General features: G+C 32.7%; 1 non-coding gene across 1 annotated transcript; it reads left to right on the top strand.

Moving 5' to 3' along the window:
- The first annotated feature begins 14,424 nt into the window (after positions 1 to 14,424).
- On the top strand, positions 14,425 to 14,496 carry TRNAN-GUU (transfer RNA asparagine (anticodon GUU)). The gene has a single exon. It is a non-coding gene; the product is annotated as a tRNA-Asn (tRNA).
- Positions 14,497 to 23,243: the final 8,747 nt, after the last annotated feature.

Below are 23,243 nucleotides of genomic sequence, written 5' to 3'. Positions count from 1 at the left end.
AATAATAATAATAATAATAATACACAAAATTTAAAATACCGATAATGTAAATTGCAAATAATTTTGTACGAGATCGTGCGTATTTGCTTGTTTTCCGCACAGAACCAATACGCGGTAAGTGTGAAATACCACATTCAGTATTCCCAACGTAACACACATAACAATTTCCCTCTTCTTACTGCTTAAGCGCCATATTCATTTTACTGCTTTAGGCTTTTAACATATTATTGTTAGAAACGTTTAACATAGTAATAATTATAAATTGGAAACTTACCACTGCAATTTCACCTAAATTTCACTGTTAATTATTGTTTTTAAATATTTGCAAAAATTAAGTAAACTCTACAGCACCATAAAAGTTACTGCACTTGTAATGCAAGTAACATTAAGGAAGCCGTGAAAAAATCAACAAGATTCCAGATGCCGATGTTATTACTGCAATATGTTATATAAATAATATTGTTAAAATATTAAAATGAAAAATAAATCATTACATAACCTTACCGTTTGTTTTAAGTTCGCATTTATAGACTAGGGGGAAAAAAAAGACAGACGTATATCACGGCCTGCTGGAATATAGTAAACACAGAAAACATTTTATAGCAACAATGTTTAAGATAGATATTTTAGTTTTTAAAAGTTGCCGTCATTGAACAGAAACCAAGATGAAGATTTCATTGTTACTAATTAGAAATTCCTCTTTCAGGTATGTAATAAACGATCTTCGAGCAAAATAATGTACGATACACGAGCGTTATGTTTGTTTTCATGTTCTCGGAAATTAAAAAAGCTCAACTACGTTTCGCTTTTTCAACCTTTTCCTCGAACATGAAAACATCAACATACCGCTCTTGTAACGTATATTACTATTAATAATGAGGAATGACCCCACCCTCGACAAAATTCTGCGTACGCCATTAAGGAAATGTAAACAGAATCCATCATAATAATTTCAGCAAACAAACGTACTTTAGTGCACTAAGCCAATGCTCGTAAGCCCTACTCCGGACCCATGTTGATATAACCATTTTTTCTTTTCTACGTATGAGGAATTCATACCTGAAGTTTTCCCCCACTTTTTTCGTTACACACTGTATACAATACAATATAGACGGAAATACAGAAAGAAAATGAAGTACTTGGTATTTTTTTTAAAGAAAGGGAGGATCACGAAATTGCAGATCATTGTACCATTCTGTGAACAGATGTGTGGAGGAGAGGAGTAGATCATATCGCTCGAACTCCATCATTATTCTCCCTCCCACCTCCACCATCAACAGCCTTCGCCATCATCTGTTTTTGCCATATACTCGATACTTTACCTCATTGAGGAGGAAGTCATTCAAAGGTCAATGCCACAACGATCACTGGAAAACCACGCTCCTCTTCCAGTATCCGTTTCGAAGAATAGTTAGTCTGCAATTTATTGACAGCATGTGTCGTAAATGCTATTTATAGGGGCAGACATATTTTGTTGCAAAATCTGATTATTATAATTATTAAAAATAAAGACTATACAATATGCGTTATGATGGGCTGTACTATAGGCCTAGTCCCGATAACTTCAGTTCCCATTCATCCACCACGCTTGTCTCTTCCATATTATCTAAAAGTTCCAGTATCACTAGACAATACGTAATTTATCAGTAGGGCGTTTTTACAAGTTTCGCAACAATTGAGTTTCTTTATAGCGTTGAGAATGATATGGTACATTATTAATGTTTATAATTTATATTATTAAACTATTACCACAGTCTAGTATATAGTCACGAAGCTCAATACTTAGTAAATATGCATCCATAGATAGTTGCTAACCACTACGATCGCTACTATCGCCTCATTACAGACAATGCGAAATAGTACCGGCACAGTCTCCTAGCACCCTCACAACTCAAGCTCCGTGACTGTATATACTAGACTGTGCTATTGCTGAAAATACACAAATGAAACAATTTAATATACCCTACACTTAAATAAAAAAGGATACATTTTCGGTTCCTTAATTGCATACAAAACGTTTTTCTTATTATCCCAAAAGTAATAAATTGCGCTTATTATATACACCGTCTTCGGGCTAGAGGTATCAAGAAATATATATTCACCATTTATTGACAAAAGGATATTTTATTATTTTTATGTTTGGCACAGGATGCAGAAACTCTTCAAGATTTTATTTTTATAACAACAATGATAGAAATCTATACAACAAAGCAAGGAAATTGAAGAAAACAAAAATGATACGATTTATCATTGCGATTTATGTCACGAATTGCTAACAGTCAACATTAATCATTCTAATTGAATGTAAAATGTGGACACCACAGTAAAAAGTGAGATATGAAAGGTTTTCGTCAATGCGCTGCAGAATTTCAGTCGCAAAATTTTGTCTTCTTCTATCGTTCGGCTGAATGCGGTGAAGAAGCTGGAGCTTGTATGGACGCAGTTTGAGTCGTTTATGAAGAACGTTATGAACAGTTGATTTGGGAATCTGTAACTGATGACTAGCCTGCCTAATGGACTTCCTTGGACTACGCTTGAACGCAGTTCGTATACGATCGGCCGTTTCTTCGGTTGTTATTTTTTTTCTTGGTGTGTTTGCCTGTTTGTGGAATCCCTTGAATCCTGTTTCTTCAGAAGTTCTATCCCACTGCAAAATTTATTTCGACGTAGAATGGATTCACGTTGAATTCTAGATGAAATCGGCGTCTTACTCGGGTAACAGATTTAAATTCAGCAAGCAGAAGCACGCACTTCACTTTTTCTGTGGTGTCCACATTTTACGTTCAATTGGAATGATTAATGTTGACTGTTAGCAATTTGTGGCATAAATCGCAATGATAAATCTTAGCTTTTTTTTAATGCTTTATTATATAGATTTCTAGTATTGTTATAAAAATAAAATCTTGGAGAATTTCTGAATCCTGTGCCAAACATAAAATAATAAAATATCCTTCTGTTAATAAATGGTGAACAATTATTTCTTGATGCTTCTAGCCCGGGCACAGTGTATATATTGCATTAAATAAATGTATGTACCGTAATTAATTTTGCATAAGTCTACAGCACATAAAATAACTCTACATTAATGTCGTAGTATAATCGTTTCTAACATTATTCATGTTTACGATAATTGGAATTTGAAATTGATTCAAATAGCTTATTAAACATATTATTATAGAGCCTATTGTACCTTGCTTTAGTGATTCTCTCACGTGCAGAAACATGTTTGCGTATAGGAACCGTTAATCTTCTAACAATAACTCACTGTTCTGTACCAGTTCCTGCCAGAGAGAGCGTAGAAGTTTGCCTGGATTTTCAACAAATATGTATAATATATGGGTGCCAGAGTAATTTGGGTATAAGTTAAAATTTACTGAATAAAACTTTACCTAATCTTCAAACACATGTCAATTTAATACATATTGTCTTTTTCACAATTGCCTATCATGGAGTGTTAAAAAATTGTGTTGATGTTGGATCACAGTGATATTGGTAGATAAAAAAAAACTCTTTCTTGTTTACCAGTCTACGAAATGACCCATCACATTCAAAACAATATTGTTGGGAAACCAGCTGAGATATAGTAACCAAATTCATGTATGTGAACATTACACATGTTTAAAACATGTTTTTAATTAATAAATAAATAAATAAATAAATAAATAAATAAATAAATAAATAAATTGGATGTAATTAGATTATTAAATGGATTAGTTGGTTGGTCATGATTAACTATGTAGGTATACTTTATTTTTTTTAATCTTTTTTAATGCTGCTTATACTTTATATTTATATCCTTATAGTCACCACGGTATATATTATTCTGATATTTATTCCTATTCTTTAGGTTATTCACATGAATAGCTATTTACTGTTCATTTTGCATTGATTCCCTTTAAATTTATTGATTTCAAAATATGTCTCATTAAACAGTTTGTTATTAAATTACAATTTATCTAAACTTCGGGTAATTTGGGTGCACATGTCAATTTAATACATTGTCTATTTTACAATTGTCTATCATGGAGTGTTAAAAAACACTGATACTGCATGATAACAAAAATTAAATTACACATCACATTCAAAGCAATATTTTTTGGGAAATAAGCTGTGATACATTAACTAAATTTATGCATCCGTACATTCCACATGTTTACAACATGTTTTTAATAAATGTAATAATATATCATTAATAGGTTGTTAGTAAATTACAATTTACAATCTTGGGATAATTTGGTTGTAATTATAGGCTATTTAGTAACTAACCTAGTTTTCGTTTCAGATCATACCACGTACACAAATAATTATGGACTGGTGAAGACAAATAAATATCCAAAGTGTTTTTGTCCCTGATTTTAATGGGAGATATTTTGAGTTTATAAAATAAGCCTTATCAAGAACTTAAGTATTGGCTGACATTTTATATATTATTAGGTCTAATTAAAATGTTTAAATGTCTACCTAACCTCTTCATTCTCTACTAGGATACATACACTAAACTATGGTTGGGACTTTTATAAGACTTTAAAGCACGTTTTACTTCAGTAATACACATTATACTTAAATTTTCCCATCCACGGGGTAAATTGAGTACAGTTAAACTTAGGGCTATTATTATGATAAGAAGAGGTCACCATACTTGAAAATGCAATAGAATCATTCTGGAAGGTCACAGTGCTAACATATAAAAAAAGACTGTAAAAATTTTATCATGGTAATAGGTTACGACTCCCTAAACTTAAAAAAGACTTTTCTACCCAAATTACCCCAACTCACCCTACATATTTTTTTTTAATTCAACGTATTTCCTTCCATTATAATTTCAGTATCTCATTTGTCATTTTATTCTACCGATAGTAGCTACTTAAAAAGAGAAGAATTATAGGCCTATCAACTCGTGATTCTTTAAGTAGGCTATATACTATCAAATGACGTGCACTATATTAATTTCCCATTAATACTTAATTATTAATAATAGTTCTATGAAAGTGTTACCACCATTTCGAAATACAGGGTATTTTATTTAACGACGAATTCAAGTGAGAGGTTATGCAATTCAACATGAGCGAGAAATGGTGGGCAAATTTTTCCTGGGTCCCTCTATCAGGGACAGGATCCTTTTACATACCTTAAATACAAGACAATGGTCCACAGCTTTACTTCCCTTCGAAGGAAGACATGATGAGATTTTATCGTTCTTGGCTGGGTTTAAACCCGCGAACCTCAAATCCAATGCCTGGCATAGTAGCCATTAGACCGCTGAGGATCCCCATTCTGTGCACGTGTTTCCTAAGGGCATCTGGCCCCTCAATAAGGTCATCACAGTCCTCAAGTCGGTCCTTTTTTGGACTAAACCAGCTTAGTGATGTTCTCAGAACTCAGAGAGTTTTAAAATGTCTCTTTATTACGTCCCAGGCCCACACACAATACAAAGCGCGAGCATGTTTCTTCTTCTCTCACAGTGAAGCACACAAAATGTTCCAAACTTTTATCCACGAACGTTTAATAATGCCTACTTATCCAAACTAATATTACCATAGTAGCAACACTGATTACGTCACTGAGTGCAGTAATCGACTCGTTAACACATTAAGTCTAATAAAAAAAGAAATCACACACTAACATAATCAGCTCTCAATTTACTGTAAAGAACATACATAAACACTGCATTACTTATTGTATATTACATTTATCATACATCCTTTGCATTTATACAAATTAAGACCAAATGCCAAATTTTGTGAAGAATTTCCAGTGATGATTATCATTGCTTGATTACTAGCGCGTACACTGGGCTACAAAAGAAATGCCGATACGAAATTATATCGTTTTCCGAGGATTCTAGCAAACATGGCGAAGTGGAAAGCTGTTTTCCTGAGATTAGTTTTTTTTAAAAACATGTAAATACGACTTTTATAACATGGTCACGTTATTATTTAATATGAATTGATTTTAAATTATTCATATGCTTTTATTTTACAACATTAATAAGAATACTACACGAAAATAGTGAAACTGCAGTTTATATGGTATTCCAGAGCCTTCTTTATTATCCATGGATGCTGTCATTGTTACAATCGATATATACGGCCAGTTACGTTTCATATTGTATTAACAAAAAAGTAATCTATCAATTTTAATATAAAAGACATAACATTTTATTATAAATACAGATACAGAATGAAAATCTGATCTAATTGAAACATTTAACATATTATTAGAGTTTATATGCAATGCCTTCTGTGTAACTCTATTTTCTATTATTTCCTAAGCAAAGCCCTCGTAACACGATAACATTTCAAATCGATAGCGACTTCGACTCGGTATTTCTTTTGCAGAATACGTACAATTCCCTTTTGACCAAGAATATTCGAAGCGATTTTCTTTTTGTTTTCTACAGATACTTCAACATAACCTTGATTTATTATTTGATTGATTTCACGAGGACTGGATCCTGGATGGATCCTTGCACTTAGGTCCTTTAGGCTTATTGCACGCCCTATATGCGATGATTGTCTAAGATTACGTTTATATTGAAGTAACGATAAACGATATCTGCTACGGTTCAAGACAATCATACTAGCAATGTGATAGCCTACCTCAACAGTGAGTGTGTTTAAATCGGAGCAACACGAGGAGTAATATTTTTATAATTTTCAACTGCTGATCTGAAGCATAGCCTCTGTTGAATCTTCTGAAACCATACAATAATCAAAATTCGGAACTTCGGAGAGAATATTTTAACATTAAATTGTCTAGAGCTAGAAAAACAGCAAACTGTGCTTTTGGAATAATTTACAGTAAATGGAGAATATTATCTAAAGCCACAGAAATTAATGTACAGACTGCCGATGACGTAATAAAGCAATATTTTGGTGTTGCACAACTTATTGACAAAGAAGGAATGCATAATAATTTGAAAGATGTTACAGTATTTTCAGATAGAGCCAACGGAAGACACTTGGGTGGCAGACCTCTTTCAGCTGCAGCAGTTCATGTAAGGGATGTATTTAAAAATTATCTCACTGAGCATTCTCTTGTGTAACAAGTTATGAAGTTCAATGTAGAAATAACATTATAATTTTGTTATTAAATAATTATATATTATATTACTACTATCTCAGATCACATATAACAGATTGTTCAACCTTATAGGCTTTGACGGCAACAACTTTATCAATTTCACTATGCTGCCATCTAGCTACTGCATAAGAAGTCAAACTGTAACTCTTATTTGAATTGCATGGAGCAACTGTACTTCCATCTAGCGGTCGTTCCCAATCGACGGTGGCGATCCTGGTGGTTGTTCTCTTCCACATGTTACCGTTTTTAACATGAGGATGGCCAATCTATTATATATGTGATCAGGGCTATTATTCTGCACAGAACATAACAATGAAGATTTTGATTATTGATACTGCAATTTGTTAATGTGTTTTATATGAACAATTAAAATTAAATTATTTATTACTAAATAATAACTAGGCCTACTTATCAAAATAATTTAGACCTGTCATTATTATAAAAAATTTCGGAACGAATTCATAAAACACTTCAATTCTTGTAACGTATAATATTTTATTTAATATTATATCGAAATTTATTATTTTTAATAAATTAATATTAACATGTACTGTATGTATTGAACAGCCGGTAGAAAAAGACATCTCTAAAATTTTCTCAGAATGAACTGGCCCGTATGTATTGTTGAAGTTGGTGAACCAACTACGCTCGTCACGGAAGAACAGCTGTTGATAGACGGAAAATCATGGAGGGAGAATTGGATTATTTTGAAGTTCGAAAAGAAGTATCGGATAAATATATCACAATGATGGTAGAATGACTCAAAAGAGTAGACATTTTGTAGAAGTTTATCAAGCAGATAGACGCAGGTATGCAAGACTTCCACAATCGATAAAAGGAATATTCCATCGATTTGTATAATTGATAACGTGAACTGCACAAAAATAAAAACATGGCGTAGATGTAAACTTAAATGCTATTTACTAATTTCTGTATTATTCTATGGTGTTGTAGGCCAATTCTAAAATATTGTAGTAGCTTTGGAATGTTAAAAATTCAATATTATGTCGCATTTGTTTGTTAATAATAATGTTCAAGTTATTGGCATGATGTCCATTGCTGGGCCGGTCATTAAACAATTATTGATAGGAAAGGACACACCTAAAAATCTGCTGAGAATGATTGGCCTGAATTGTACCAACTTTTGAAATATGATAAAATAATTTGGCAGTAAATAAGAAGGATTTGTCTGTTTAATTTCTATTCATTTGTTTTAATTTCTGTTGAGTATCTTCACTTGTTTATTTTCATTTTGTAGATAGTTTTAATGTTTTAATATTAATGTTTATAGGTTTGTTTTAATCTTTTATTTAACTAGTGTTTTGTGTTTTAACATTTTATGAAGTGACATTGTACAATCAACAGCTGATTGAGGACACAGTAATCACATGTTCGCCTTAAAATAGCGTAATTATGATTTAGTTGTTTGTTAGTTATGTATTGCATTTAACCAACGTGGCATAATATTAAGTATGTATAAAAGATAACTTTTCAAGATCGGAGGACGGCATAAATATGTCGAAAACGTTCATCAATAAAATGTAACATATTAACACCACATTATAAGATAAGCAATAGACGGTCCCATTAATTCCAAATTCATTCACTTGTTTAGTTTTGAAGTTACTAATTAAGTTCGCCATGATTTATTCATATGTTGGCAGCAGTGGCGTCCTTTTTGTAAATATTATAGTACATTGTGCTGTAATATTCTGTTTGTTGGCTATTTTCTAAGACCATAAAGGTTTACTGTAAGTTTTAAACATTAGATTGTATAAATAGTAATTATATTCAAGTTCTGGAGGTTCGAGAGAGTACTAAAGAACCTCTACGAATATATTCATGTATAGAAATGCTTAGTCATCTTTGTATCTCGATTATGAAAATAAAATGAAGATAAAGGAATTGAATACTGTTAAGTAAATAACAATGCAAATAAAATTTCTGCGGAGTCAAGAGCATCACCATTTCTTCCTACTTCAAAATAAAGCAACTCAATGCCACTACACATGCTTACATCACCGTCCAGAAGGGAGGATCCTTCACAAGATGCCATTCCTTAAAGGGCGTAGTTCTAAAATCATAAACAAACCATAGCAACATACACGAGGCCCCATTAAAAAGTAAATCGATATTTTTTAAGCATACGGGAAAACCCAATGCGAGTTGCCTTACAGATGGCACTCCCATCCTCAAAATTGGCAGACTGCATATGAATAATGTTGGACTGCATTTTCATACTCAACCAAACATCCTGTTATATGGAATGCTGTCTACCAACGTATGGCAGTGACGTATAAATTTAGAACATCAAGAGCAAAAAATATCGATACCGGATCTGCAGAATAAAAAGAAATAAGTTGTATACTCAGGTACAATAAACATTGGGATGCAGACGCATCTTTCTTGACTTAAGTCATGTTTCTTTATCGCAGCTTCCAAAGGCCAGGAGTCCCACCCAAACAGGATTGTGTGACGTCATGTGACTCATCGCCAAGCATTGTTCGGAGGCTGTGTCCCAGGTATTACATAAATAATCAGGATGCGAGGTGTAATATTGTGGCATATGGGTTTTCCATAGTGCTTTGACCCACATCTAGCAGGATTTAACTTCTAGGTTGCTGACATAACATTGCAGGACCAATGAATGAGTCACTTTTGATATATTTGATTCTGAAACTTTTCTCCTTCAGCTCTAAGTTATAGATAAGATGACTGGACGTAGTAAGAGGAAATAAACGGATCTGAAGGTGGAGTTCATTCATTACTCTGTTTGGAGTGGGGTAACATTACATCATTGTCCTCTGTTATGAGTGAATCATATCTTTCAGAAACATTCCACTTTCACTATTACGATCACTGCACTCATCGACATGCTGTTATGCTTGTAGTGTGTTATGCGGATCATGAAACGTGATTTACCTTCTAAAGATATAAACAAGTCCTAAGGCAAACGAATTACTCGTTATGGAGGTAATGACAATGAAGGAGCAAGGTTAAATATGACTAAAGTTCTTTACGACAAATCCTTTATTTTATTTCTTCAAATGGGTCAAATATCATTCAAATAATATATTGTATGAAGCGTGGAAAATTCAGTTTTTGTACTAGATCAGCGTGTACAGATTTTGCGCGTTAAAGGTGGAGGTACACCATTTGCCTGCAAAAATTGAGTGAAATTAATTTTTTTGCCTATATATCTCAGCTACTATAAAACAGGGTTTAAGCCACAGTCGCATTTGTCGCATTTTGCTACTCGACTTCTAAAAATGCGACAGACTTTTAATGTAAATGTGCAAAAATGCGACAACCACATTGGACTTCAAAAACAAAGATGGTAATGGAGAAAATAAAATCAGAGATGGGTCATTCCAAGCAAAAAAGTATGTTTTTGAACCATGATATCTCAAAAGTTAAAAATACTGTAATAGGTTATTTTCTATGTTCTAAATATGAATTTCAAGCAATACTATATTTATATCTTTCATAGTTTGGCAGCAAATAGAATTTAAAATATTGGTTTAACAAAGAACATGGTTTCATTCTTTGAAGTTTTCTTACTATGTAAAGCAAGATGGAAAAATCATTTCAATGTAATTCGAAAAAGGAGAGCCTTGTTTATAAATGCCCTTAAAATGAAAAAAAATATATATATATAATTTTTTAAATAGTTACCCACCGTAAAATAATTTAAAAAAATATAGAATACAAAATGCAATTAATTTTTACAGACGAAAAAAACATGTGTTTAATTCTTTAGGGTATATTGATTCCACTGTGAAAATTTCAGAATGTTGACTTAAATATCATGTCAGTTTTTAATAAAAATAACTCAGCGGAACAAAGGAGCTCAGCAGGTAGGCTCTCCCGTCGTACAGAATGTTGAGCGATCAAGGTCAGGGAGACGGACGTTTGACATTACTCATCGTTATGTCTTGCGAACGCTGCGACCGCCACACATAGCAAGCAATTTTCAACCGTCGGAACAAAAATTAATAATTTTATTAATTTAATTATTCACAGGTTTTTTTTAGATGAAGTCATAAAACTTGGGCGATGGATTAGGAATAAGATTTTCTTTAATACGAATGAAATTCGCATGAATTTAATTTGTTGCATTCGAATATAAAAATATTTCTTTTTTCCAATGAGGTGTTTTTATGAGCCTGCCTTAATATTATTCGGATTAGTCTTTAAGGTATTAAAATATGGTTATTCAGGATTGCAATGGCGTCTGCTTAGTTTCGATGACACTTCATATAGTGTGTCTAGAATATTTTAAATTATGCATAACATGTAACTGCCACCCATTTTTCAGTCATCCGTATGACTAAAATATTAATGATATATCAGTCATAGTTGGCAGTTTAATTTGTTTTCATAATAACATTATTATATTAAAAGCCCAAAAAAATTCATGACATCGCTTGCATATTCTTAAAATTTTGTATGGAATGACCCAGATGTATTTGAACTAATCTGAATTTAAATGAAATGCTAATGACCTGGGTAATGTTCAAAAAATTATTGAGCAACAGATGTTCAGGAATTGATTTCAAAGAGTTGGTGCAATTCATGTAAATTAAGTGATTTATATAATTCCATCGCATACTGTAAATTGTGAATGAGGATTTAGTTGCATGAATCTTGTTAAAACTCAAATTAGAAACCGCCTTTCGGTAAAAAGAGTTACCATTCTGCCAACAATCTTGAAGGGCCTAATTTTAATGTGATGTAAATTGAGCAGTAATTGATTCTAAACATACCTACGTCTAATGATTTACTTACATAAGTATATCTAGAGTGTGGTAAGATGGATTGAAAGTAATAAAACTCCAAGAAACAATTGTTTCTGCATAATTTATTAATTTTATCTTTCTGCACAATTATTTAGAATATTGGTCAAGCATTTCGCAATTTGCACAAATATAATTTATCACTTGTGCATTTTTGCGACAATTATTTATTTTCTAGCTTAAATCCTGCTATAAAAACTAAATGAACAAAACTTTTTATGCTTAATATACATACATTTTACACTTTATAAAACACTATTCAGAATATTAAAATAGCTAATAATTACCTGTAAAAATAATATCAAATTTGCATAACTTTTTTTTTTACAACCGTCAAGCACTTACATAATAAAATATACAATTAATTAAATATCTGCATGATTATTTTACTGGAATGTTTTAAAGACTTACATCAACAACATAGTCTAGAATCTTTTACCTATTCCTTCAAGAAATATATTTTTTTTCTTAATCGTTACCTTCAATATTAAATTTCCTCAAAAGGTTTGGTTAAGAAAAAATATTTCCTGAAGGAATATGTAAAAGATCCTAGACTATGTTGTTGATGTAAGTCTTTAAAACATTCCAGTAAAAGAATCATACAGATATTTAATTAATTGTATATTTTATTATATAATTGTTTTACGGTTGTAAAAAAAGTCACACTACTTTGCAAATTTTTACAGGTATTAGCTATTTTAATATTCTGAATAGTGTTTTATAAAGTGTAATGTATGTATATTAAGCATGAAAAGTTTTGTTCATTTAGCTTTTGTAATAGCTGAGATATAAAAATATGAATTTCACTAAATTTTTGTAGGTCAATGGCTACCTCCCTCCTTAAGGCATCAAATCTCTTGACATTGCTCTTCATCTCAAACGAGTTCCATCTTGACGAGGATAATCTGCAAGGTGGCGCGGCGGGCTGTCTAGAAGCGAACTGCGGCATTTTACAATCTACCAATACCACTGCAATCTGAATTATTTTAATGTGAAAGACGACTCGTGAAAATACGTGCATTTGAATTCACTATATTTACGTTCCACTGTTGCTTAGTATTTCAAACTACAAGTATATTTTATCAGAAAAAAGATGACTTTTTCATTTGAAACACTTAAAATATGTACAGTGATTTATTGTAATGTATAGAAACTCGTAAAGCACGTAGTCAACGTACTTTGTTTGCTTATGTTATTTTAAATTCAAACTTTGAATTAGATCTGAAGTATTTAGATGCGATTTACTTACAGTAACAATAATATTTTGTTACACATAAGCTGCCTTTATGTACTGTAAATACTGAGATATTTTGTGTTTGTTGTTAACAAATTTAATTGATATTCTGTACTTGTTATTAAATCCAAGTGATATTTTATAATTCTTATTATTAAATGAAAATGATATGTTGTACTGGTTGTTATTAAATCCAAGTGATATTTTATACTTGTTATGAAATCCAACTGATATGTTGTACCGGTTGTTATTAAATCCAAGTGATATTTATACTTGTTATGAAATCCAACTGATATGTTGTACTGGTTGTTATTAAATTCAAGTGATATTTATACTTGTTATGAAATCCAACTGATATGTTGTACTGGTTGTTATTAAATCCAATTGATATTTATATTTGTTATGAAATCCAACTGATATGTTGTACTGGTTGTTATTAAATTCAAGTGATATTTATACTTGTTATGAAATCCAACTGATATGTTGTACTGGTTCTTATTAAATCCAATTGATATTTATACTTGTAATGAAATCCAACTGATATGCTGTACTGGTTGTTATTAAATCCAAGTGATATTTATACTTGAATAATTTCGAGGGAAAAATTGTTCCGGAGCCGGGTATCGAACCTGGGACCTTTGGTTTAACGTACCAACGCTCTACCACTGAGCTACCCGGGAACTCTAACCGACACCGATCCAATTTTTCCCTCTATATCCACAGACCTCAAAGTGGGCTGACAACCGTCAAGCAACCAACTTCGAGTGCACACTAACTCCGTGTGACTTAAATTGTGGTTTTCTGTTAACGAACAATGACGTGTATTATGCAAATCAAGATTTCAGGTATAACTCCCTGTAAAGTTGATTTGAATAATTTCGAGGGAAAAATTGTTCCGGAGCCGGGTATCGAACCCAGGACCTTTGGTTTAACGTACCAACGCTCTACCACTGAGCTACCCAACACCGACCCAATTTTTCCCTCTATATCCACAGACCTCAAAGTGGGCTGACAACCGTCAAGCAACCAACTTCGAGTGCAAACTAACTCCGTGTGACTTAAATTGTGGTTTTCTGTTAACGAACAGTGACGTGTATTATGCAAATCAAGATTTCAGGTATAACTCCCTGTAAAGTTGATTTGAATAATTTCGAGGGAAAAATTGTTCCGGAGCCGGGTATCGAACCCGGGACCTTTGGTTTAACGTACCAACGCTCTACCACTGAGCTACCCGGGAACTCTAACCGACACGGATCCAATTTTTCCCTCTATATCCACAGACCTCAAAGTGGGCTGACAACCGGTTAGAGTTCCCGGGTAGCTCAGTAGTAGAGCGTTGGTCCGTTAAACCAAAGGTCCCGGGTTCGATACCCGGCTCCGGAACAATTTTTCCCTCGAAATTATTCAAATCAACTTTACAGGGAGTTATACCTGAAATCTTGATTTGCATAATACACGTCACTGTTCGTTAACAGAAAACCACAATTTAAGTCACACGGAGTTAGTGTGCACTCGAAGTTGGTTGCTTGACGGTTGTCAGCCCACTTTGAGGTCTGTGGATATAGAGGGAAAAATTGGATCGGTGTCGGTTAGAGTTCCCGGGTAGCTCAGTGGTAGAGCGTTGGTACGTTAAACCAAAGGTCCCGGGTTCGATACCCGGCTCCGGAACAATTTTTCCCTCGAAATTATTCAAATCAACTTTACAGGGAGTTATACCTGAAATCTTGATTTGGATATTTATACTTGTTATGAAATCCAACTGATATGTTGTAGTGGTTGTTATTAAATTCAAGTCATATTTATACTTGTTATGAAATCCAACTGATATGTTGTACTGGTTGTTATTCAATCCAATTGATATTTATACTTGTTATGAAATCCAACTGATATGTTGTACTGGTTGTTATTAAATCCAAGTGATATTTTATACTTGTTATTAAATCCAACTGATATGTTGTACTGGTTGTTATTAAATTCAAGTGATATTTATACTTGTTATGAAATCCAACTGATATGTTGTACTGGTTGTTATTAAATTCAAGTGATATTTATACTTGTTATGAAATCCAACTGATATGTTGTACTGGTTGTTATTAAATTCAAGTGATATTTATACTTGTTATGAAATCCAACTGATATGTTGTACTGGTTGTTATTAAATCCAATTGATATCTTGTACTTGTTATTAAATCCAAGTGATATTTTGTAATTCTTGTTATTAAATGAAAGTGATATGTTGTACTGGTTGTTATTAAATCCAAGTGATATTTTATACTTGTTATTAAATCCAACTGATATGTTGTACTGGTTATTATTAAATTCAAGTGATATTTATACTTGTTATGAAATCCAACTGATATCTTGTACAGGTTGTTATTAAATTCAAGTGATATTTTATACTTGTTATGAAATCCAACTGATATGTTGTACTGGTTGTTATTAAATCCAAGTGATATTTATACTTGTTATGAAATCCAACTGATATGTTGTACTGGTTGTTATTAAATTCCAAGTGATATTTTATACTTGTTATGAAATCCAACTGATATGTTGTACTGGTTGTTATTAAATCCAAGTGATATTTATACTTGTTATGAAATCCAACTGATATCTTGTACTGGTTGTTATTAAATTCAAGTGATATTTTATACTTGTTATGAAATCCAACTGATATGTTGTACTGGTTGTTATTAAATCCAAGTGATATTTATACTTGTTATGAAATCCAACTGATATGTTTTACTGGTTGTTATTAATTCCAAGTGATATTTTATACTTGTTATAAAATCCAACTGATATGTTGTAGTGGTTGTTATTAAATCCAAGTGATATTTTATACTTGTTATTAAATCCAACTGATATGTTGTACTGGTTGTTATTAAATTCAAGTGATATTTATACTTGTTATGAAATCCAGCTTAAAGTACATGTTGTATTGGTCTAACTTACATACTTTATACAATAATACATTTTCATCCTTGACTGAAAAATAGTCATCTCTGAAGTCTTTTACAAGCACAGACAAAGTTGCAAATTTAATGGCGGCATTTTAGTACGTCTTCACATTATATTCTCTGGATCACAACTGAACTCCATACAAAAGTTTTACTTTTTAAACAGAAAATTGGCGTGCTGTGTCGAAACAACCTATTAGAATGCAGTAAACAATACAAAACCAGCAGCCCTTAAATTTCCAAATTTTATTTCCGTATCTGTACATACCTACTAATGGAATATTTAAACTAAGCTTTTTACAGACTGTACAGTAGATGAGTTTTGGATCAAAAGAATGCATGAAGAGCTTTCAAAAGAAGCTCTTAAATTTTTTATTACATTATTTTGTAGCCTCATATTTATACAAAATAAGTATCTCATCTATGATGCCATCAAAACAAAGACGATAAATCTCATTGAACTTGAAAGTGATGTCAATATGTGTATACTGAATATAGAGTCCAGATTTGAAAGCTACTTTCTGAAGAAAAAAAAAACATTTGTCGCAATAATAAAATCAATTTTTACTTTAGTGTATATTTACTGAACTTTTTTTCTTATTTTTATGTTAAATATTGTTTATATTTCTGAACACACAGTAAGTGTGTGTTAAAACGCTTTTTCATTTTGTAAATCATTTCGCGACCTCCCTCAGCTCTTTACACGACCCCCAGTTTGGGAACCACTGCACTAGGGAGAAGTATCCATTGTTGTCACAGCAATTTCACGTCCTGAATAGTAATTAATTAATCATTGGTTTTCTCACATAATTTTTATAATTCTTGTAAATTATTCTTATTTTTAACATACAGAAATTTTGAAATTAGATAATAAATCGGGGAAAACAAGGAAAGATATTAATATATGCATTTAAATATAGTATAAAATACATATACATTTATGCACAATAAAGTAGCTTCATTCGAACGTAAAAGCCATGATTGGCAAAGATCCATTTTGACTTTTTCAATATGCCAAATCATAAAAACATCCAATTGCATGTTACGCGGTCTAGTGATCAGAATGTACGAATCACAGCATTGCATAGTCTTAATACATTCTCTGCTTCAGGTAGCGAGTTTCATAATTACATTAATACTACCTTTTAATTACCCGTGTTACGGGTATGCAACACGGATACATGCATCGAAGATTATGCTGATGCGTAACTTACAGCAGTACAAGAGGAATTAAGTGACGCAAACCTGGTAATTAGCAACATTACGTCGCGCACCAATGTCTAGGCTGTTATAGAAAAGTTCACTATTCATGTAGGCCTATTACAGTCTTCAATGCACTGCCTAATTATCTCAAAGCTTTGAAGGACTATGAAAAAAAGGTTTAGAACAGAATGTCTACATCCTCATACCTTCTACACAACTGATGAATTATGCTTGTATATTTAATTATTCTACTTGATATGAACTGTACAATTTTGTATAGCTCAACTAAAATATGCTTGTAAATTGAATTAATCTGTTTACTAGTCCACCGTTGTGGCTGAGGGGTTAGCGAGTCTAACACTGAACCCAGCGGGCCCGGGTGAAGTTTTTTTCGGGGTTTTTCCCTCACTCCTATGGATGAATATCAGGTAACTTTATCAGGCGATTGGAACCCCACTCATCTTCGCCACTTCCTATCATCCTGTCTTTCATCATCCCGTTACTTCTTCTGGTTTTCAGATCGCTCTACAGGCGGCCGCCCGAAGCTGCTGGCTCTCTCGATCGACCTCCGTGGATTGTATCATGTGATGATGGATAGCTTCTGCAACGGAACCCGGAGCAGACCTTCTCGAGGGGAGGACTTCTGCCTCGAACCGTTAAGGGAGCCTTGGGGAGGTTGCCGAAGCAGGAATAGTACATGGACTGTTGACTGTAGGGACCGGTTGTAAGTCGGTGCGCGTGAAGGTTCGCTGGGCACGCAACTCATTCCATATAGGGGGTGTACAATAGACCTCAGGTCGTAGTGCATGGGATGTTCCCTCCCTTCCTCCCTTCTAACAAGAAAAAAAATACTAATCTGTTTGCTATGTATTGTATATTTTTGTATAGCTTAACTGATGAATTGTATATGTTCTAAATTGAAAAGTAGTCTATGTAGTTCAAATGATGCAAAGTTTATACTTATAAATTGAATTAATGTATTTGGTATGAATTGTACAATTTTGTATATCTTAACAAACGTATATTTGTAAATTGAATTAATCTGTTTACTATGTATTGTATATTTTTGTATAGCTTAATTGATGAATTGTATACGCTGTAAATTGAATAGTAGTCTGTATAGCTCAACTGATGAATTGTTTATGCTTATAAGTTGGATTAATCTATTTGGTATGAATTGTACAAGTTTGTATAGCTTAATAAAAGTATATTTGTAAATTGAATTAATCTGTTTACTATGTATTGTATATTTTTGTATAGCTTATTTGATGAATTGTATACGCTGTAAATTGAATAGTAGTCTGTATAGCTCAACTGATGAATTGTTTATGCTTATAAACTGAATTAATCTATTTGATATGAATTGTAAAATTTTGTGTAGCTTAACAAAAGTATATTTGTAAATTGAATTAATCTGTTCACTATGTATTGCATATTTTTGTGTAGCTTCGCAGATGAATTGTATATGCTATAAATTGAATAGAAGTCTGTATAGCTCAACTGTTGAATTGTTTATGCTTATAAATTGAATTAATATACTTGGTACTAATTGTACAATTTTGTATAGATTAACAAAAGTATGCTTGTAAACTGAATTAATCTGTTTACTATGTATTGTATATTTTGTATAGCTTAATTGATTAATTGTATATGCTGTAAATTGAATAGTAGTCTGTATAGCTCAACTGATGAATTATTTATCCTTATAATTTGAAGTAATTTGCATGATATTTATTATCAATTTTCGTATATCTCAACAGGTTGAATTCTTTATGCTGTTAAATTGAATTACCTTACTTGCCATGTATTATATTTTATAGCTGAACTGATGAATAACTTTTGTAACTTTCGTAACTTTTGTAACTTTAATCATCTGATTGTTATGTACTGTATAATTTTTGTAGAACCACAATGTAACTCAGTCGGCAGACTCGCTGGCCTGCTGATCCGGAGCTGCGCTCGGGCTTGGGTTAGATCCCAGTTTGATCTGATTATTGGTTGGGTTTATTCCGAGGTTTTCCCCAACCATAAGGCAAAGACCGGGTAATTTATGGCCAATCCTCGGCCTCACCTTACTTCAACTCGCCAGAAAATTGTAATATTGTAAAATTTTGACTTCTTCCACATCTTAAAGCTTCAATGCTAATGTAAAATCTATGGAATACGATAAAAGGAATGAAATGTCGTGGTCCTAAAATGCGATCTTCAAATGTCTGTTAATTTTTACGAAATTAGAACTGTTATATACAGTATTTCTTGTCCTCTCTGAAGCTTCAGTGACATCTACATGATAAATTGTAGAGAACCAAGTGTGTATGTCCATATTAAGTAGTGTAGGCCTAAGCTTCCTTACAACCTCGTAGATTTTTGACAAAAATGTTGACACCACGAGTAAGCAATCCTGTACAAAAAGGTAGATAACACCGCAACGCGTGGGATGTAATAACATCGTGTTATGAGGAAAGTGAGTCATTTTATTTGTATTGAGTCGGTGGCAAACCTGTACAACACACCCACACTCCCAGTATTAAAAGGTAGGGGTCAGCTGACAAGACTAGATGCTGGGCAGTTTCTCATGGGAAAGAAATGGACGGCAGCCAATGGCTTCCTGGAACTGAAGTCGTATGCAAAAGAACATCTAATTGGAATCTCCAAACGCTTGTGGTTTTTATAATTAAGTATTAAAAAACACCACAATGAACTCACTAATCTATTCGAGTCTGATTTCTAAGAAAGAGAGTAACTTCACAGCTTAAAATTGTTTCTTATTGAGCCCTATTAATTATATATTGCATAATATAGCCATTGCCACATAAATTTGTGTGTATTTTTTACTTATTTATTATACAGAATGCTCCATTACAATACAGTAATATTATATGCTTAAGTTTTCACATTTACATTTTTTGATCCGGTTCGATTCCCCGATTTATAACTTGTGTTGGGCAAGCCTGTGGTTCAGGTAACACAGATTTTTCCGGGAGCTCCGGTTCCCTTGTGGCATCCCAACAAATCTCTATCATCTCATCTCATCGCAAATGTAGCGTAGATCAGCCTCCTATGCAGGAATTCAAGACAGGTGATAATATTGCGTACTTTAACGTGACTGAACATTTGAATTAGGCCTAATGCAATGTAATACAACTGATTTTATTCGTTTTACGTATTTCAAGTAATTATACAGAGTGTATCGATATATGTCTATGAATGTGGGGGCGTATTCCTGACACCAAAACATGACAAAAAAATTCATATGAACATGTGTCCGTAAACCCTTCGTTAGGGAGTTATGAAAGGAATTTACTGTAGTGATCCCTGATTATGTAATTCACCACAAACTTGCATTTTTCCCAATTTCTTCATGGATTGGTCGAAGGGGATCCATTGCATGGCCTGCCCGGTCGCCAGATTTAAATCCAATGGATTTTTACGTCTGGAACATTTAAAATCCTTGGTGTATTCAACACCTGTACCTAATATCGATGTTCTGAGGGAGCGTATCCAAAATGGATTTGTTCAAATCCATAACACCCCAGGACATTTGCACAGAGTACGGCAAAGCATGGAACCCAGGCTCAGGGTATGCATCGAAGCAGGAGGAGGTCACTTTGAGCAATTTTTGTAAATGTGTGTTGTTAAATGTATCACATGTACCATTACCAATAAATCCGTAACTTCCTAACGTATGGTTTACGGACCCATGTTCATATGAACTTTTTGTTATGGTTTGGTGTCAGGAATACGCCCCCACATATATAGATACACCCTGTATAGAGCCTAAACTTTTAATAAAATTTTGTTACATTTTTGCTAGATTGTGAAATTTTCTTGGAATTATTAGTAAAATCTGGAAAAATAATGCCATATTACAACTAATATATACATAAAAAAATTCATGATATAGTGTTTAAATTCTATCGATAATAAATAAACTTCCAAAGAGAGTAAAGATTAAAGATGTCTATAATACATAATAAATATTACAGTATTATAGTTTTATTTCATTACAACCCGATAGGAGGCGCCAGGTGGCCATGACGACGACATTCATCATAGGCTGGACAGGATCTTAAAAAATGAATAAGGAATTTTAAAAATAATTTTATAGAAATGAGCAAAAAATATTTTTCCAATCTTTTAGACATTCCGGGCCATATTCATAGACATTCTTAGCGCGGGTCTCCTGTGGATGATCAGCGAACTAATGTTTTTTCATATTCATAAACCAGCGATATATGATATGATATTATGAATCCTGTACAAGTAACCAGTCGATAGCCGGAGATAGTTTAGCACGCTCGTAGCGCGGGCTAGCGAAATGTCTATGCATAGCATCCTCCGAGACCAATCCAGGGCACAGGACACACCAATAAAATCCAGAACAATCCTGGGAAATCCAGAACTTCTGGCAACCATGCTCCTATGGCACACTCTGGGAAACGACTCTGTCGGTAAATTTATCTACACAACTGGATTCATATGGAGTCAAATAACTGCCATTACAAAAAAGTAATAATAATGGTGAAAAGGAGGTTTCTGATAAATTTCTACACATAATAATTAAAAGAAAGAATGATAAAACTTGCTTATTAATAACAGATTAGAAAGTAATACTGAGCAAAAAAAAAAAAACAACTAAAATAAAAATAATTAAAAGCATAGAAATTCAACGTAACATATGAAATGCCTGTAACATGAGTAATTATCAGGATTATAAGAGTTGTACCTTAACCCTTAAATTCACGAAGTATCCTATAGGATACAACAGGTTAATAGGCTATATGCTATAATTTTAATAGAAAAATAGAAAAAAAATTGCTAGGAAAATTAAAATTTCACAATATTGTGCAACATATAAAATATGGACATTGCGATAGTTGTTTTCTTTACAGTCCGACACGGTTTAATAAACTAGCGTGAGAAATGAAATTTTGTCAATTTAATGGTTAAGGACTGAAAAAATAGATTTTAAATCGATACAAGGAAAGCATTCAAGAAACGCCGTACAAAAACAAATAGCCATACTGGGAACGTGCTTAAGTACTATTTACGTAAAAAAAAATTGAAGACTCTGTGGTTGGTAAACCAATGGTTCGAGAGAACTTCCGAGAAAAATTGTCATTATAGTGATAGAGTTTTTGTTGTCATGAAGATTGTGCCTCTCCTTACCTCACGTAGGAACACGTAAGCTAACACTAATCATGAAAGATTCACAGATTATATTAACTATAAGAACCTTGAATAAAAACAGGACGTCAGAAACTTGACATGGGGGATATAAAGTGTGATACTTGTAAATATCGCTGTTTTCTCCTAAATGTTCTTTCAGGCATTGGGCAGAAGTCTATAAGAGCATAACGATATGAATTATTAAAAAAAAATAGTGTTTGATGATACTTTATACAGTAGTTTAGCCGAGTCCGTTTTTGTAACATAATTGTAGACAAAAGATGCATATAATAATTGAAAAATACCAAAATTTGGAAAATTTCAGTGTCAGCAAATTAAAAAATAGCGTTAGGAATTTAATGTTCCAGTGATTTCAAAGCAAGCGCATTTTTCTGACCTTGACGCCGTGAGCAGGCATCAAGCGCTAGGTATGGAAGGAGGAAGGATTATGTATATCAATAAACAGCCTGTTGGATTAAGAAAACAGTAGTGTGCAAACTTCAAACGGAACGTGAAATTTTATGTCGTTATTTTTATACGACTTCTTTCTGTTTGATATTATCTATATTGTGTGTAAAACAAAAGTACTAACATCAATTTCTTAATATTGCAGTTGTTTTTAAATGTTAATAACATAATAAAGAGTTGAAAAGGAATATTCACATAAATTGCTTAGTAGTACAACTATACTGTACTAAGTGAATGAAATACATCATTCATAAAGAAAGTGATATTTCAAAGAAAGAGATTGAGTATGACATGGTAAGTTGGAATTGATAATGATGGTATCTTTAGCCTTATGAA

This window comes from Periplaneta americana, chromosome 6 (genome assembly GCF_040183065.1).
Source record: "Periplaneta americana isolate PAMFEO1 chromosome 6, P.americana_PAMFEO1_priV1, whole genome shotgun sequence".
Taxonomy (NCBI): Eukaryota; Metazoa; Arthropoda; class Insecta; order Blattodea; family Blattidae; genus Periplaneta; species Periplaneta americana.
Note: the sequence above shows the minus strand (reverse complement) of the source record. Positions and strands in the feature narration are given on the sequence as shown.